The following is a 6000-nucleotide window of genomic DNA, read 5'->3' as shown; positions in this document are numbered from 1 at the left end:
AGGCACCCCTAAGCCATATGTATTTTTAGAGTCACATATTTAAAGATGAACCACACAGACCTGTTTTCAGAGACTGAGACATGAAGCATATTCCTCTTCTTGGGGAATTTTTCTGTGTCCAGCTGCCTAGTTCCAGAGGGAAATGATAGAGGAAATGTTCTTCCCGGCGCACTTTTGTTTTTCCTGACTTGGGTTTCTGGCCTGAATCCATGACTGCTTTTCTTTTCTTTTTTAATTTTTTTTTAATGTTTTTATTTATTTTTGAGACAGAGACAGACTATGCGCAGGGGAGGGGCAGAGAGAGAGGGAGACACAGAATCCGAAGCAGGCTCCAGGCTCTGAGCTGTCAGCACAGAGCCCCACGCGGGACTCGAACCCACGGACCGTGAGATCATGACCTGAGCCGAAGCCGGAGGCTTAACCGACTGAGCCACCCAGGCGCCCCCATGACTGCTTTTCTAATGTTGGTCGGTACTAAAGAAATTTCAACGACCCTTTCTCTCAAGTCCAAACCATACAGTGCTTTACACACAGGACAGCTCTTCTGCCACACTTCAGTGCCACAGGTGGTCACTGTCATGATGTTCTGTCAATGCCTCTTTGTTTCATGAATCTTTATTGACCACCAGCTATTGTCCTAAATGCTTGGAAATACACCACCGAACAAAAAAGCCAGCCTTCAAGAAGTTTACATTCTAAGTGATAATTCTTGCTCCATTTAGCCACTGTACCTATTTACCCACAAGAGTTCATAGTAAATCTCTGCCTTACTGTGGAGAATTCTACCCTAGCTTCCTTTATTTAAGGGAATTTTAAATATTTTATTGGAACCTACCCAGACTTAACTCTTCCAATAAACTTTAGTCTAAGGTAAGAGATACCCTAAAACAGAGTCCAATTTTCCACAAGTTTCTAACCGCCTAAAACTGATAAGGTTATCTAGTATTACTCAAATCTGAAAAGTCTCAAAACTTCCTTTAAAGACCGCCTTTGGCAAACTGGGATGCTAAGGGCACACGGTTTCGGAAGGTCCCTGATAGGGCCGCTCTGGCGGGGCAGTTTCCCTCCCAGCTGATAGAGGGCAGTGGACTTTCAGAGGCTCGGTTTTCTCATTCCTCCACCCAGGGAACGTCACGACCTCCTTACTGCTGCTCCACTAGTAATGCGCAGGCGCGGATGGGAGCACGCACCGCAGAGCCGAGGGAGGGGTCACGAACTCTGACCCCCCCCCAAATACACAAACCCAGAAAGCTCCCTGCCCCCACTTTTCTTTACCCCATCCCTTTCAGCTTTCTCTAACCTGCCTCTTCCCGGAACCCCAAGCAACCACCGCAACGGGACTGTCCGGTCTAAGCCCGACGCGGGACGTAGCTCGTCGGAGAAGCACCGGTAAGAAGTCCCGGGTGGGGAGAAAAGCAGCCGTGGCCGCGCCTGGGACGGGGGTGGATGGGGTGTCCCTTCTTCCCAACAGCCAACGGACGCACCCCTTGTTCCCCCGACAGCCCGCTGACCTCGGCCGGCCGGCCCGCCCGGCAGCGCGGCGGCAGGCTGTTCGGGTTGGGCTCGGGGCGCGCAGAATGGCCGAACGTGTGGGTCCCTGCGGGAGGCTGAGGCAGTAGCCGGGGCCGGGGTGCGGCGCGGGAGCGCGGAGCCCGGAGAGGGGTCGGGGCGCGAAAGGCAAGTACGCGAGCGGCTCGGCGAGCACGGCAGCCTCTCCCGCGGCGCCTCCTGCGGCGCCTCTGACCTTTCACCTACAGGAAAAGCTTCCGTCTCGGCGTTGCCGCCGCCGCTCCCCCCCGCCTCGGAGAGCCGCGCGGCGCGGCGGGGCCCGGGGGTCGCAGCGGGGGCTCGAGCGCCCGCAAGCCGAGGCCTCTGTTCCTTTCGGAGGACGCTTAGTAATTCTCGTGCCTACACGGGACGAGCAACGGGTTGCTCAACTTTCACGACAAATCGGGCGACAGCAGCCGCTGTCTTTGGACTCGTATCTTTTGAGAAAAATGGAACGGTCCAGGGGCCTCACTGCCCTGGGCAAGTCTAAACTTCTAAGTTCTTTTGTTGAGAACCCCTGCCTCCGACTCCCGCACGTACCGTTTTATGATTACAATTACAAATGTTGCCAGGTTGGTTGTCTCATAACCTTGTTGCCAAGTTGTCTCGTAACCTTCACTAAGTAGGTCGGCCTGTTTTAAAAAAATAAATAAATGGGAAGGAAAAGCAAAAAAGACTGGAAATTAAGGCCTTTGGGGCTTTTGTTCCTCTGGATGTTGTAAATAGGCCTTTGATTTTGATCATTTCTCATCAGTGTCTGTTGTATGGTTGGTTGGTACACGATGACAGTTTTAAAATTTTGCTTGTGCCCAGTTGGTAGATCATTCCATTCTTATAAAAAAGGTGGATCGCATATAAATGTAACAAATTTCTTTTTTTTTTTTTTTTTTTTTTTTTGGTAGCATTTCAGTCTTCTGGAAGGGTTTTGAGGGAGACACAAATCAAAGGCACCAAACATTCCCAAGATATGGTACCGTTGGTGTTTCTGTCACCCGACGAGTTTAATTCCTGCCCTTGGGGAATAGAAAAGACAAAAGAAGCAGCATAAAGAATTGATAATATAAATATCATTACCTTTTTTTTTGATTCGTAGTACCCTTTGCAATCTGGAAATCTTTTATGAAAGCGCTGGAAAAATGCATCTTTACATAAATTTTGAATATGATATCAGAAGTTAAAAAAAGTCTGTTAGTAAATTGTAATTAAGAGCTTTAGCATTCAAAATCGATGCTGAACCCATCTCAAAGGATTGGATTTTTAAAAATTTCAACCAAGTCTGAAAGGCCAGGTGGTATTTAAGTGAGGGAAGAGGAACTTGGAATGGTGGGTGTAAAGAACATCCCACTTTGACTTGAAGAGAGGCCCCTCTTGGGAGGATAGGGGCTAAAGTGGGAAGATGAGGAAGTCAGGCTATAAAGGAACCCTCTACGTCCACAGTGGCAGGCATGCTTCAGAGGTGTAATAAATATTGAAAAAATAGAAGAACCGAAACTTCATCCTTTGGCCATTAAAGAGACGTTGATGGTTCCGAAGCAGGAGAATAAGGATATTTCAGTTCTGTGAGCTTTGAGATATTTAATATTGCTGCTTGTCAGAGGTGCTGACCCACAGATAGTTTATGCCTTATTGGCACTTCAAATCTACACAAAGATGGTTCTTGCCTAATGTACACAAAGTCATGTATATTAATTTTTTTTAATGTTTTTATTTATTTTTGAGACAGAGGCAGGCAGAGCATGGGCAGGGGAGGGGCAGAGAGAGAGGGAGACACAGAATCTGAAGCAGGCTCCAGGCTCAGAGCTGTCAGCCCAGAGCCCGACGCGGGGCTCGAACTCACAGACCGCGAGATCATGACCTGAGCCGAAGTCGGACGCTTAACCGACTGAGCCACCCAGGCGCCCCAAAATCATATATATTAAATATGCGTTCAGGAAACTCCACAGTAGCTGCAATTTTACCAGAAGGGTTAACTTGAAGGCCGTCAGGCTACTGAAGTTTTATGACCCCCTTGAAATTCAGCATACTTCTTTGTAGTGTGGGTGAATGTGAATATGTGTTTTCTGGTGAGAGAAACCTTAACTTCCAAAAATTTTCAAAGATCTACTCCACAGGAAAAAAATCGTTGTTTTGTATCATATTTTCAAATTTCGCATCCCCCAGAAGGAAATACATTTTGCTCCATAGCTCAGCACACTCAGAGATTAAACTGAAATCAAGTCTTCCTGAGACCATTGTTACCCTCACTATATCTGAGGCACTGTTTTCTATTTAACTTAAAGTCTGACCTACCAAATTAATTTCCCCATCCATAAGTGGCTCACAACACGAAGTGTGCTTTGGATGACAGCAGCCTAACATTCAGTTGATGGTAGTGGGGCTGGTGAGGAGAGAATGAACTGTTTCTGATGTAGTCAGAGAGCACACACTAAAAATTTTGAATCTGAATGGAAGAAGGATAGCACCATTCATGTTTTGCTTTCGTCTGTGGTGAAGATAAGTTGAAGTGAGATCATGGTAAATTGAAAAAAAAATCAGGGCCAAAAATGTAAGACTGTTTTGTCTTTTGTATGTTAATTAGCTCTAGAGAAGTGAAGACCCATCCTCAAGCTTCTTGCTTTGTCCCTTGGGCTGGTGAACAAACCTAACCATCGGTGCCTAACTCGGATGTCTCTTCGATAAGGTTTTTCCAGAGACTCCATCTCTAGTTGCAGTGGTTCTGAGCTCCTCTTGTTCATTTATGGAGCACTTTGTTCATTCAGCTAACTTTCAGGAAATACCTATTACCTTTAAAGAAACTGTTAACCATTGGTATAGATATTTTCCCTGACACTGACGTTTTACAACCTTTTGAAATAGATTGTATTGAATCTATTTCATTTGTGAGGAAACTCAGCCTCACAGTGACTGACATTTAGTAATGCATTTAATAAATAGTAGTAATGGATTGAAGCTCTGATCTATTGATTTGCGGTCTAGGACACTATTACCTATATAAACTTCCTCCTCCTGTTTGTTTGTTTTTCTCTTTATCACTTTTTCCTAGTTCGCTTCATAGCATTTAGTTCATGATAATTTTTTAAAATCTGTTTTCTCACTAAAATATAAGCTCTGTGGGGCAGAGATCTTTTCAGGCTTGTTCACTGTTGAGTCCCAAAGTCTCATAGTGCCTGGTAAATGTGTTTCAGTAAATACTTTCTGAAGTTAGATGTGAATACTGGGCACTGTTAAATACTAGAGGTTCACTGAAAAAATTAGTTCATTGAAAGCTACCATTTTTCTTTTTTTTTTTTTTTAAGTTTATTTATTTATTCTGAGAGAGAGTGGGGAGAGTCAGATAGAGAATCCCAAGGAGTCTCTGCACTGTCAACGTGGAGCCCAATGTGGGGCTCGAACTCATGAACGCTTGAGATCATGACCTGAGCCGAAATCAAGGGAAACTACGGTTCTTTTCCTTAGAAGTCTATTAGAGATGGGTCGTCTATGCAAGTAAGGACAGGGTGCTGTAGAAGGTAAATAGGCACAAGATACGATGGGCTAAAAATGAGAGAATGCTTACTTCCGATTACAACCATAGATACCCATTCAAAAAGCAGAAGAAAATAAGTGGCCTATAAATCTCACCTAAACATATGAGAATGTTTCTTTTTAGTCCTTGTGTGTTTTTCCATAGTTAAAATCAGTTGTAAATAAAATTTTGTTTCTTACGTAAATTCTCAATGTTTATTTTTGATAGAGACCGAGAGAGCGGGGGAGGGGCAGAGAGAGAGGAAGACACAGAATCCAAAGCAGGTTCCAGGCTCTGAGCTGTCAGCACACAGCCCAATGTGGGGTCAAACTCATAAACCGTGAGATCATGACCTGAGCTGAAGTCGGCCACTTAAACTGACTGAGCCACCCAGGCACCACACATCCAACTGTTGATTCATATCACAGTTTATGGACTCCATGCTGATAGTGCAGAGCCTGCTTGGGATTCTCTCTCCGTCTCTTTGTGTCCCTCCCTTGCTCACTCTCATTCTATCAAAAATAAATAAACTTTAAAAAATTGTTTAAAAAAATAAGTCTGGGAATAAAATCTGGACTGGTAATCCAAAACTAATTTGATTCTTTTCATAACTCTGTCAGTAGTCTCTCATCAGAAAGATTCCGTTTATCAGTACATCAGGGTAACCGGTAACTCCTGTTATCTTTTTGTTTCATTAGTCTAACACCCTCCAGTCCTGAAGACTCCAGGCCTCACGTGGTTTTTTTTTTGTTTTTTTTTTTGTTTTTTTTTTTCAACGTTTTTTATTTATTTTTGGGACAGAGAGAGACAGAGCATGAACGGGGGAGGGGCAGAGAGAGAGGGAGACACAGAATCGGAAACAGGCTCCGGGCTCCGAGCCATCAGCCCAGAGCCTGACGGGGGCTCGAACTCACAGACCTCGAGATCGTGACCTGGCTGAAGTCGGA

At 44.9% G+C, this 6000-nt stretch overlaps 1 protein-coding gene across 4 annotated transcripts in view; it reads left to right on the top strand.

The window, feature by feature from the left end:
* The first annotated feature begins 1159 nt into the window (after positions 1 to 1159).
* NR2C1 (nuclear receptor subfamily 2 group C member 1) overlaps positions 1160 to 6000 on the top strand; it is a 46759-nt gene continuing 41918 nt past the window's right edge. For 2 of the 4 annotated variants that reach the window (XM_047066005.1, XM_047066001.1), the window contains exon 1: positions 1162 to 1389. The gene's annotated coding sequence lies outside the window, so the exon portion shown is untranslated. Of the gene's footprint in view, positions 1390 to 6000 lie in introns of all 4 variants that reach the window. The other 2 variants (XM_047066006.1, XM_047066004.1) reach the window with 2 other exon arrangements.

Source organism: Lynx rufus, unplaced genomic scaffold, assembly GCF_022079265.1.
Source record: "Lynx rufus isolate CCGP_SWC_20201006 ecotype Redwood Valley unplaced genomic scaffold, mLynRuf1.p SCAF_7, whole genome shotgun sequence".
Classification (NCBI taxonomy): Eukaryota; Metazoa; Chordata; class Mammalia; order Carnivora; family Felidae; genus Lynx; species Lynx rufus.
The sequence above is the reverse complement of the archived record's forward strand: the minus strand, read 5'-3'. Positions and strand labels throughout refer to the sequence as shown.